The sequence below is a fragment of the Herpailurus yagouaroundi genome, unplaced genomic scaffold (assembly GCF_014898765.1).
Source record: "Herpailurus yagouaroundi ecotype Mexico unplaced genomic scaffold, PumYag 197, whole genome shotgun sequence".
Classification (NCBI taxonomy): Eukaryota; Metazoa; Chordata; class Mammalia; order Carnivora; family Felidae; genus Herpailurus; species Herpailurus yagouaroundi.
Genome location: NW_024412428.1, coordinates 28540492 through 28553022, shown reverse-complemented (window position 1 = coordinate 28553022; position 12531 = coordinate 28540492). Strand labels below are relative to the sequence as shown.

At 47.0% G+C, this 12531-nt stretch overlaps 2 long non-coding RNA genes across 3 annotated transcripts in view; one reads left to right on the top strand and one right to left on the bottom strand.

Annotated features, from left to right (window-relative positions):
- Positions 1–3203: 3203 nt before the first annotated feature.
- LOC121013018 (uncharacterized) overlaps positions 3204–12531 on the top strand; it is a 21034-nt gene continuing 11706 nt past the window's right edge. The window contains exons 1-3 of one of the 2 annotated variants that reach the window (XR_005782462.1): positions 3212–5129; positions 5806–5877; positions 7211–9742. This is a non-coding gene — a long non-coding RNA (uncharacterized LOC121013018). Of the gene's footprint in view, positions 5193–5805; positions 5878–7210; positions 9743–12531 lie in introns of those variants that run through there. The other variant, XR_005782461.1, reaches the window with a different exon arrangement.
- The window catches only part of LOC121013019 (uncharacterized), a 4446-nt gene continuing 3457 nt past the window's right edge, over positions 11543–12531 (bottom strand). Inside the window, exon 3 of the long non-coding RNA XR_005782463.1 lies at positions 11543–11817. This is a non-coding gene — a long non-coding RNA (uncharacterized LOC121013019). The remainder of the gene's footprint in view (positions 11818–12531) is intronic.

The window sequence follows — 12531 nt, the reverse complement described above, 5'->3', positions numbered from 1 at the left end:
TGGGTTCTGGTTTGGAAGGCCCAGGGGAAAAAGCTAAGCCGTTCCAGATCCCTGGAGGATCTGGTGTTGAGCTGCTCACTGGACAGTTCTGCTTCCTAGGCCTGGACTGGCCTGCTCACCTATGGGCTTGTCCTTGCTTATCAACATTTCAAAACAGGATCACCTTTGTATTTGAGGTTTCATGCAGCATATGGGGAAGGGCCCATTCCTACGTGCTCCCAGGAGGCATTTGACCTGTTGTCCTAGGCCCAGGGCCAAAGCCTGTTCTGGAATCAGAAGAGTCAAGGCTTGGTTGTAGATTCTAAGCCAAAGGAAGCCCATGCTCAGCCAAGAACAGGTCTGGGAGGGAGAGGACCAGAGTGTGACCCCTCACTTGTCAAGGGTATCTGGCAGGCAGGGTCTGCTGCTGCTGGAAGGAGGCCCTGAGAGCCACGAGGGGAAGGGAGCAGCAGTGTCGTGACAGGAGGGATTCTGAGTGAGAAGATGCCCTGCTCAGAAAAGAGGGAGTGTGGAGCGAGTTCCTGGGATAACTCAGGGAGCTGCAGAGGAGTGTGGGAAACATTCTTACCCATGACTTACCCAGTGAGGGTGGCGGTAGGTGAGCAGACTCAAAGGAAAGGAATCTTAAAAGAACACGGAGTTCAGGATCATTCTGGAAGGCGGGTCAGCAGCACACCTTTCAGATGGAACAAGGTCTGCCATCTGATCCCTTGTCCCACCTTTGCCCCTGACTGGCTCTATTTCCTTGGGCTGATACACAAAAAGCCTCATCTAAAATGAGGCTGCCTCATTTTAGGCATCAGAAACTGGACGCTGGGGCCAAAGGTTTAGGTGACCCTTAGACAAAAGTCTCAGACGACAAGTTTCAGGAAGGGGAAATCAGAGACGTAAATGTACCATGGGGAAAATGAGCTCCCCAAACCATTATAATTAACCATCACAATCTCAAGTGATCCAGGACTGATAGAGAGATTAGCTGTGCCCGGAAGGACATTTGTTTGCAATTGCTTGTGCACAGATAAGAGAAGTTGCATAAGGCCGGCGGCAGGCTAGGGAGCCAGGGAGCACACAGACAAGGAAACTGCCTGGGAAGGGAGGTCGCTCTGATTTGAGGAGGCCCGTTGTGCTAAGATTAGAGCCTGCCCTCAGAGGGGCTGTGGCACTGGTTCGGGGCCACAGCCTCACAGGTCCCAGGGCACGTGGGAAAATGAGATCTCGATCCTTCTCTGATTTTTAAATCTTGATTGAGACGGTGAAGAGATCGCTTCTCCTTGGCGGGTTGCTGCAGGGTGTTTTTCAGGCTGCACCGTTTGTAATTTGCGATTCTTTGTGCGAATTCTGCCTTTTCAATCCTGCCACACCCTGGGGTTTAGGATTCTGTTCGTGTTGTCTTCAGCCCTGTTCTGGAAGGTAAAACTGTTCCCTCCTTGGAAATAAAGAGACAGATGTACTACCATGATCTGAAAGGTTGGATTAGCATTTTCTCCTGATAATTAAGACTTTGCACTACACAATCATTACTTTATTTCTCTTAAGATGAGAAGCACCTGGCTTGTGTTTCTTGGCCCGAGCTCAGACACTGGTTTTCTGAGTCTCTTAGTGGCTGCATGGTCCAGGAGAGACACAGGGAACATGGAGATGGTCTGAGGGGAGGTATGAGGTGTCAGGAAAGAAAACTCTCCTTTCAAAGGGCTGGGTTTACATTGTCCTGCTTTCCCGAACGACTGAATGGGAATTTAAGGCCACTTAAGGGAGGCTGCCTGCTTTCCATATCACCAAGGATGGACTAGGGATCTTGGGCTAAGCTGGACACACCAATGGGTGGTGAGTTTGTGGGAGGGCTGGGGTTTGCTTTCTCCTGAGGCTTTTTTGTTTTTAAAGGCTAGATAATCATTTGCCTGAAAGGGTGTAGGGAAGAGTCTTTCTGAAGGAAGGGGGGTGTCTTTGATCTAATAAGGTTTTTCCGGTCCTGTGGCTGTTCCTTCCAGGTTTCCCTCCGGTCCTCACTGCGGGCCTCTTGAGCTGTTCCACTTTCGATTCCACTCAATTCCACCTTGACAGCTGAACAGTGTGTGAACTGGTGCCTCTGTGCACAGAGGCTGTGAGGCAGGCTAACAATGAGAACCTGATGTGGGCCCCGCCTAGAGTCACCATTTCAGCTATGTCTCATTTGGCCATGGGATGAGGGGACTGTCACGCGAAGCGCACTGTTTGCAGCATAGCACCATAGCCTCAGAGGTCACACTGGGGTTTCCAGAGGCAAGGACATCCTGTTCTGGGATTTAAATAGATAAGTTTGGCATTTAAGGAGTGTGAAGTAATCTTCAAAGAAGGCCACTTAAGGAGGGATGTTTCCGTGAACGCAATGCTGGAGTGAGCCCACTCTAGAGCTTTTAAAGACAAGCTCTGTGGGGCGCCTGGGTGGCTCAGTTGGTGAAGTGTCTGACTTTGGCTCAGGTCATGATCTTATGGTTTGTGAGTTTGAGCCCTGCGTCAGACTCTCTGCTGTCAGTGCAGAGCCTACTTTGGATCCTCTGTCTCCCTCTCTCTGCCCCTACCCTGTTCGTGCACATTCTCAAAAATGAATAAACATTAAAAAAAAATAAAGAGAAGCTGTGTAAGAGCTCTTTGTGGCAGGAATTCAGTACCACATGTGAGGCCTGTGCCATGGGTGGCCTCTCCTCATTCTCAGGGCAGCCCAATGAGCAGGCGTTATCATTGCCAGTCTACAGACGAAGAAACTGAGGCTTCCAGTCATGGCGGCGGAGAGCGGCAGAGCAGGACCTCGTCTGGGCCCTTTGGGGTTAAGTGTCTGCTCTTTTTTGTCATCCCAGCCAGCCCCCAAGGAAAGTTCTGGGTCAGTTCGTCTCCTGCCACTCAAGGCTCAGAGGTTGGCTTCTTTGGGACTTTGATTAGGCAGAAATTTCAGAGACTTTGCTCTTTGTCACTCATCTTCCAGCCAATGGCTGACACTCTCAGAACCAAGGTCAGTGTTGCCATGGTTAACATCTGACTTCCAGGGAAGGAAGGGGCTGATGAGTGGAGCTCCGGGGCCCTGCTTCCCAGGCTAGGCCCTGAGCAAATGTGGAAAAGCAGAAACACAGAAAGTACCTGAAGAGTGCATTGAACCAGCTTCTTCAGGAGCCAAGCAATACAGACAGCTAATCTGGCAGCCCCCCAGCCTCATTCTCAGGGTAGCCAAATTTACTGGGATGAGATTCATGCCAACTGGAAGCCATGACTGCCGCCTTAGCTTCACATCTGTCTCCCCAGCACAGCACCCGTGTCTCACTCTGCTTCAGCCACAACCAGGTTTGTACAACCTGTCTCCTCCATTACCCCATTAGCTGCTGGGAGGTGTGAGTAGTGTCCCCCCACCAGGTTCCCCTGGGAGCTGGTTTGGGCCTGGCACCTGGTAAATTGAGGCTTGGCCTAAACTGAGTAAGGAGTTCATGTTAGAAGCAGCTAAGAGACGCTTCCCGGGCCTTCTTGGCGCAAATGGTAGTTAGAAGATGAAACTAATAGCTCCTTATTTTTAAACTAGCGTGGAATAGGGAGAATACGGCTGAAGTACGACTTAGGGGAACTGCCTTGAGTAGTGACTCTGCTACTTCCTAGTTGGACGACTTTGGGCAAGTTATTTAATCCATTTGAGTTTGAGTTTCTGGCATAAAATATGTGTCCTAATTAATCTGAGGCTTATTAAGAGAATTGCATGAGATCACACAGGTGAAAATACTTGTAAACGGGAGCCACAAGGTGGACAATTTTTGTGCTATTGAAAAAAATACAATGAATAAGTCTGGTTATTGTAGCAGAGTTTTGTCATGTTCTATTTCATCTCTCCTTCTCTTTCTCTTTTGCAGTCACCACCCAAATACCGGCTCTTATGGAGCTCATGTCAGAGTGGGGGAAATAGACAAACGGAAATAGGACGCTGTATTAACACGCATACATAGGTAGCTGGCGATTTGCCCAAAGCCTATGCTTCTCTTTGTACAGTGTAGAATTGTTACCGTCTCAACAGGAGCGAGGATTACATTTTCCTGCCTTCCTTGTATCCAAGAGTGGCCATATGATTACTTCCTGCCCATGGACTGTAGGTAGAAGTGATGCATGTTGCTTCTGAGTGGAGCGTTTAAGGAGTGGGTGGGTGTTCTCCATGTTTCTCTCTTTCCCTCTGTAGTTTGAGAGGGAGGGACTTTGAGGCTGTAAAGGATGACAGGTTCACGAGATGGAAGGAACCTGGGTTCTGGAATCACCGTGTGGAAGGAAGCCATTCGCTGACCAGGAACATCACCCTGGGCTGATACAGGAGTGAGAAATCAACTTCTGTTGTCTTAGTCTGCTGAAATGGTCTCAGTTTCCTTACATGAAACATTAGTATTTTCCAGTTGACCCCCTTACTCCTAGCCACACAAATAATCTTCCTCTGGATCCACCTGCTTTAAACAGAGCAGCGCAGGGGTTATAAATACCCAGAAAGTTGTTTATCACAGCAAGAACTAAAAAAGTGCCTGTTTTCTTTCTTTCTGCCTTTTAAGCACCAACAATATCTGCCACAGTGTAAACACCCCACACATCGTCTTTATTGAATTGAATCAAGGGTGCTAGGAAATACATTAAATTGACTAAAAGAAGGTACACTTTATTTTAAACGTGGAGCTGTGAGGGCAACTAGTATCTTAACCAGTTGCACGAAACAGTTTGTAGGTCCACCGGTGATGCAGAAGGAAAGAGCTGGTTTGTGCCATGTGGTGACATCTAACAGATACCACCAGGTGTTTCTGACTTGTTGCTGGGTGACCGTTGTTTCACATTTAAGGTCACTGGCCACAGACACCTGCATTTTTGCATGTTATTGCTGAGACCGCAAAAGCCCTCTGAGGGGTTAAGCAATTTGCCTAAGGTCACATGATAGGTAAGAGGAGGGAGACGGGTTTCCATCCGGGTCTGTCTGACCCCACAGTCCAGCACTGGCCACCACCACGTTTCACAGCAGAACAAGGAACTCTTGACTTGTGTGAGTGACACGAATGTGACATTGGGATATAAATCATTACTGTGGTGCACTTCTGGGCCCCAGGTTGTGTGGTTGGACTGACGCTGGGCCTTTGTTGAAGGTTCAGGTCAGTTGGGAAGCGGGCTTGAAAAGAAGAAGGAGAAGGAAAGGCAGAAAGAGAAAGAGTGGGGTGAGTGGGGGGGGGAGGAGGTGGGGGAGGTGGAGGGAGACAATTTCTGGCTGTATTAAGAATATTCTAGGGGCGCCTGGGTGGCACAGTCGGTTAAGTGTCCAACTTCGGCCAGGTCACGATCTCGCGGTCCGGGAGTTCGAGCCCCGCGTCGGGCTCTGGGCTGATGGCTCAGAGCCTGGAGCCTGTTTCCGATTCTGTGTCTCCCTCTCTGTCTGCCCCTCCCCCGTTCATGCTCTGTCTCTCTCTGTCCCAAAAATAAATAAACGTTGAAAAAAAAATTTAAAAAAAAAAAAAAAAAAGAATATTCTAATGCCCATTAAGGCATGTTCTTTTTGGGTGTTTCAGATGGATGGTGGTCTCCCTATGATGACAGAACTCCCAAACCTCATCTCCCACTGAAGGAACCTGAAGTATGTAGCTCAGGCTTCAGCCTCCAGCCTCCAGGAAAGATTAGAGAAATGACCCTTTAGACCTGTTTCCTCATCACTTGATGGGGCTTTGGAATGCCGGGCAGACTGGATGGCATTGAGGCTGGTTTGGAGGGCTTAGAGGGGCTTCAGACGCTAGTATACCCAGGATAGTAAAGCCAAGATTTCTTTTTTTTCCCTAGGCTGATGTCCATTAACCTGCTGACCGATCTAGCCTGGGAGTCTGGCTCAACTCATTCCTCTGGAAGAGATGGGTATGAGAAATGCCGCTCAAGGACTGAATACAGGGGCTTTGGGGGTAGAGTTTCAACAGGTGTGTTGAGAAAGTAACTAGAAATAGGAGCTATCCACAATTAGATTTTGATTAAGGAATTAAGTCTTTGTAAATTAATTTCTACCTACCATGTTTGCATTTTTAAATTTTTCTTTCTTTACTGCTAGTGGTAGGCTGATTTATTGGCTCAGGTTCTTCACTCCTCCCAGGTATTCACATGCTTTTTCCCTGTGATTCTGCAGTTCCTTCCACTAGAGATAACTTATTTGTTGTTGTCATGTGACTTGTTTTGGCCAATGGGCTGTTAACAGACATCCAAGCAGGCACTTGACATCTACTTGCATGGTTGGGCTTAATTTTTCATACATTTCCCCCCTGCCATCATGAGAATATGCCAAGTTAGCCCACTGGTCTAAGGAGGATAAGAGATGCATGGAGCAGATCTGGTCCCAGTTTGCAGCTTAGAGCTGCCCAGATGAGCTCAGCCTGTATCAGATTGGCTCCAGCCAATACACAAATGCACGAATGAAATGCATGCTTTTTATTGTGTGCTGTTGACATTCTATGGTTGTTTGTTATGTTACCAACATAACATATGTTATCAACAGCTGATTGATACATTCCTAGAAGTTTCTTTTAATGCACTCTAATGCTTTCTTTGGTGAATTTATAAGTAAAATAATTTGACAAACCTTGGGCAGGATACCTCCTGGATTTAGATGTTCCCAAGTTCAGAAAGCCTTCTCTACATTCTGGCGAGGGCTGGGGCAAGTCTGGAAAGGAAGGAGTTGGGAGACGCTGATCACTCTAGAATAAGAATCTGTTATTACACCTTGAATGAATAGTTCATTGTACATGAAATACTCCTTTTATCTTTAGGTTAAAACTTTAGGGTGTTTAACTCTGATGAGGTAAACAGACTGAGAGGGAGTTTTTGGATGTGCCTGGAATTGGCACAGTCTGAAATACCAGACTGTGGAGACTCTACGTGAATCTCAGGATTGGGAAAAACTCTGTTGCCTTCAAATCCATCCTCCTGCTTTCAGAAAGGACCGTATATATATTTTTAAGTTTATTTATTTATTTTGAGAGAGAAGCACAAATGGGGGAGGGGCAGAGAGAGGGGGAGAGAGAGAGAATCCCAAGCAGGCTCCATCGGTACTGTCAGTGGGGAGCCTGATGTCGGACTCAAACTCACGAACCATGAGATCATGATCTGAGCCGAAGTCAGCTGCTTAACCAGCTGAGCCGTCCAGGCGCCCCAGGAAGGATCATATTTTTAAACATAGTATTTTCTTTTTCTGATTTGGCAGAAATACATCCCATTTTGGAAAATACAAGAAGCAATAATGAAAAAAATGAAAATAATCTATAATCCTACTAGCCAAAGATAACTACAATCAACATTTTGGGATTTTCCCTGTGACTTTTCAAAATGTATTTTATCCTGCTTGTTGTTAGCGCATGACTTTATATCTTGAGGATTTTTTCATGTTGTGACTTTGTAAACATCTGTTTCACGGAAGAAGGGCAAAATGAATATTTTGAAGACTTAGGAAATGATTTCTGAAGTTAATTGCACCAATTTACAGTCTTACCTGATACATGTGAGAGTTTCTTTCCTTTTTTTTTAACTTTAAGTTAAATGAAATTACATTAAATTTTTACTTTCATTCTTTGAGAGTTTCTATTTCACTTTTCCCAATATACTTTGCAGATGCGTTAAACATCTTTGGTGTTAAAACAAAATTTTTTAAAAAAGGTATTTTATCACAATTCTTTGAAGTCTGTGTCGATTCCATGCCTCCTCTGGGGTTGCTCAGTTGGCTGGAAAAACAACCATGCTGGTTGGTTTCACTTAACTCCATAACTAGTGATCTCAAGTGAGCTTTTGTTTTTGCAATCTGCCTCCATTTTCCACTCTCCTAAACTATTTCACACCTTCTCCTCTTTCCTCCAACCTTCGTCTCCCTCCTCACTCTCTGCTGATGATCTCAGTCCGTATTTCATAGAGAACATGAATAGAGCTCCCACATGCTATCCTGGCCATCCTGCTTGTATTGATGCCCATTTACTCTACTCTATCATGATGCCCATGATCTGAGATCAGTCCCTTTTGATGCTCTCTAGATTTAATCCTTTCTTGCCCACCTAAGCACTTCACTCTGGCAAGTCTCTTCTCTTTCTCCTACATTATTATTCCAGTTATCATACAAACATGCTCTAATGTCTCCGATCTTAAAAACAAAACAAACCTCCAAACCTCCATTGACTTCACATCTCCCTCCCACATCTAGCTACTGCCTCTCTTTTGTCCTTTAGAGCAAAGTCTTCAAAAGATTTGTGCCACAGTCTCTGCTTCCTCTCCTCCCCATTCTCTTTTGGCCACACTGAATCAGGTTTCACTCTGCCCAAAGGGCCATTGTCAAGGTCCCCAGTGATCCCATGTTGCCAGTGGTCAATGCATCTTCTCCACCCCTGTAGCATTTGATACAGTCGGTCATTCCTGAAGACTTGCTTCATACTGGCTTCTGAGATACTGCTGATTCCCCTGCCTACTGGGTGCTTTTCTCAGAGTCTTTGCAGTTTCTCTGTATCTCCATATCTTAAGGTTGGAGGCTCCAAGGTTTAGCCCTTGGACCTCCTCTCCTCTTTATTTACTTTCATTGCCTTTTGACCAGTTCAGTCTCATGACTTTATATGGCATCTACATCCTGATGACTCCAAAATTGATATCTCCAGCATGATCTTCTCCCTGAGCCCCTGACTCATGCATCCAACTGCCTGCGTGACTTTGCCAATTGATAATCTAACATCTCAAAATTATCACATCCAAACAATCTCCTGATTCCGTCCTTATCATCAACACGCAGTCTCCCTCAGGCAAACACTCTCCTTCCACGAATTTGCTGAGGCCCAAAACTTTGGAGTCAGCTTTGATTCTTCTCTTTCTTTCATACTTCTGATCCAGTCTGCCAGGGATTCTGTTGACTCTACTTCCAAAGGATGCCACATCCCCCTCTCACTCCCTTCAGCACTTCCAGCCTGGTCTGAGCCACTACTGGTTCTCACCTGGATGACTGCAAAGCCTCCCGGTTAATCTCCGTCATTCGGCCTTTCCCATTCCCCCTTTTCCCCACATCTATCCTCCACACAGTGGCTGACTCATCCTTTTAAAGCTAAATTCAGATCATGTCAGTCCTCCTGGCAGAATCCTCCCATGGCTTGCCGTCCACCCCACACAGAGTAAAGCCAAGGTCCTGGCCTACAGGCCCCGTGCCCACCAGTCCCTGCTGTTCTCTACCTTCATCTCCTCCTGCCGCCCCCCTGCTCGCTGTGCTCCAGCCAAATGGGCCTCCTTGCTGTTCCTCAGGCATGCTCAGCTTAGAGCCTTTATGCTCACTGTTTACATAGTCAGGGTGTTCTTCCCTAGCTAGCTCATTGCTTTAGCCTCCTTTCCTTTTTGCCTCTTTTCCTGGGTGTCCCGGAAGGGGCCACCGTGAAAAGGCCTTTACAGAGAGGAGTAACAGATCAACCAGAGGATAGATGCAGGTGTTCTTGTCAAGGGGACTACAAGAGAGTGCCCCCACTGACTGGGGGTATCTGCTACGAACCCATTCCTGCCCCACGAGAGGAAGATTCAGTTTCCAACACCTTCTCGTCTCAGAGAGAGCCATGTCAGTTTATGACAGTACCTGACAAGGAGGAGGTTTCTTTCCCCCCTAATGCCTCACTTCTCCCCTCCTCCCCACCTCCCACCCACTATCCCAGGAGGGGTCAGAAATGATGGGGAACAAAATGGTGAAGGAGGGGTAAGAGAGGAGTAAACATAAAATGTTATTAAGGTCTTTATCATGTCTTAATATTTTCAAAGAGAATGAACACTTTTACTTTATACTTGTTTCATTGACACTTATTTAATACCTAATTAAAATCATCCATTCAAATTAAAAATATCTATCAAATAAAGATGAAGTGAGATGACATGTTTTGCCGCAGACCTGAGCTGAGTGGTGCAGCCCAACCCACTGCAGACTATTTTCACCTCCTGGACGTCTCTCAGGGCAGCACTGGCTATGGGAAAAAGTCTGGGGGCAGAGCCTGGGAGCCACAGGTAGGACAATGGAGACAAATATCTTCCTGTTTTTCCTTAATGCTCTTCACTTTTTCACGTTTCACAGAAATCTGTTTTCCAACAGTACGTCAGCAGCTGAGTTTTAAAAAAAAATTTTTTTTTTGGTGTTTATTTTTGAGAGAGAGAGACAGAGTGCGAGCAGGGGAGGGGAAGAGAGAGGGGGGGACACAGAATCTGAAGCAGCTCCAGGCTCCAAGCTGTCAGCACAGAGCCCGATGCAGGGCTCGAACTCAGGAAACACAAGATCATGACCTGAGCCGAAGTCAGAAGCTTAACCGACTGAGCCACCCAGGCTCCCCAGCAGCTTAGTTTTTTAACCAGAAACAAGAAACACATCATCTGAGCACTGGAGCTGAAATAAATTTTTCTTTAGCAGCTCAACAAATAGTAAGAAAAGGCTCGCTCTATGCCAGGCCCCATGCTGGAGATAGCAATTAGGATAAGATTACCGTGGCCCCTCTCAGGGGATCAGACAGGGCATCAGGTGATATTGTGTGAACGGGGGCCCGGACAGGAGGTGCAGGAAAGGAATTCCAGCTTGTGCTATCAGGGAAGGCTTCCTGGAGGAAGTGGATATACACAAAGATTTGCAGACAGACACTGTGAGTGGATACAGCCAGGAGAAGGAGAGAAGAAAGAGTGTTCCAGCTGCAGGGGATCAGAAGATATCCCCCTCACTTGTCACATGCAGCTTTAGTATACGGATTATTCTGAGCTGAAGGCACTTCAATAGCGAATGCAGTAAGGGCTCCCTGACTTTCCCCTTTCTACCTAAAAGCGGGCGATAAAATTTCCCCTGAGAGAAATGCCCTCCCTGTACCAGGATGAGAACTTTCTTATCACTGGAGAGTGTAGAGAGTTGATGCTGGAAAGGCTCTGTACAAACCAGCCCACTAAAATAACTTATCTTTTATTGGTTTCCCCCATGTATTTCCCAGTCACTGCCGCACAATTTACTGTCCCCAGCCCGAGGCACCTTGTCTTACCACATTCCCACAATTGGTCAGGCTTTGGGGCCCAATGCCTTCTTTAGGTCTTTATTTTCCTTTTGAGGACTTGCATGTACATGTAAAAATATCAGATAAAACGTGTGCGCTTTTCTCCTACTGATCTGTCTTACGTCAGTTTAATTCCTAGCTCCACCTTAAGAGAGCCGAAGGAAATTATTCCTTCTCTTTTTTTTTCAGTGTTTATTTATTGTTGAGAGAGAGAGTGTGTGTGTGAGTGAGGAAGGGGCAGAGAGGGGGGGTGGCAGAGAATCCAAAGTGAGCTCCGTGCTGACAGCAGTAAGGTCGATGAGGGGCTCAAACCCATGAACCGTGAGTTCAGGACCTGAGCAGAAATCTGATATTCAACTGACAGAGTCACCCAGGCACCCCAAATTATTCCTTCTCTATACAGCTGAGGATGCATCATGAGGGTGGCACTGAGGGCCTGAGAGGCTAATCATCCCTGAGCCTGAGGAGAGTTGATAAACGTTGCAACCTGCCCTCGGCTGTCTTGTGGGGAAATGGGGCATCCGGTGCCTGCACCTGGGCCATTCCCTTTGAGCCCATGCGTGGTGACTGTGGTCATTACGGAGAGGTCCCCAAGGAGCAGGAGTTCTGGAGGACGTGGGACTGGGCCTTCCAGCCGAGTCTACTCACCATGAGCTTTTTACTCTTCTGCCAATGTGGGACGATCCAGGGACTACTTTGTCAAGGGAAATGGCAGGTGTGCTTAAATACTCAGATGCAGTTCGGTTGATCGGCTGTTTTAGTCCTCAGGAACGGGATGGAGACCGTTCTGTGGAGAGGTGATGATAGGGTGTTGGAGCCAGAAGCTCATTCTGGAGCATGGTGCATGGCCCCAGAGGGCACTCCTGGTGGGTGTGTGGCTGGAGGCTCTCAGAGGCTGGGGAAGTCTAAGGACGTCAGGGACCTCTATCAAACGGGGCTGACAGTGAGTGGGGGGGAGTAGACCAGCAGCGTGGGAGTGACGATGGGGTTTGGAGACAGAGAGTTTGGCCCGGGGCTAGCCTTGACTAAATAATTATAACTAATGCTATGAAGCGTTTATATGCTAGAATCCTTCCAAAGTGTTTCACATATATTCACTCAATACACTCCCATGGTTACTTAGGGAAACTGAGGCATGGGAGGGTTAAGTAACTTCCCTAGTATGCAGCTTGTTAGCAGCAGAGCCAGGGTTTGAACTCAAGCTATCTGACAGTACCTGCCTCTCAGTGACACTGGAAGATAATGACGATGACATTAACATGCACGTGGTATGTGGTTTATTCTGGAATTGTTCTGGGTTCTGGAGAGTCAGCACTGAACAGGAGCAACATAGTCCCCCCTCTGTGGGGCTGATAATCTAGTGGAGAGATAGACAAGAGAACCACACAACAAATAGATCAAAAAATAATTTTAGAGAGTGACACATGCTATAGAAAGTTAAGGCAGGGGGCTGTGACAGAGGAGGACAAGAGAGGAGTTCAGGGAACACTCACTGAACGGA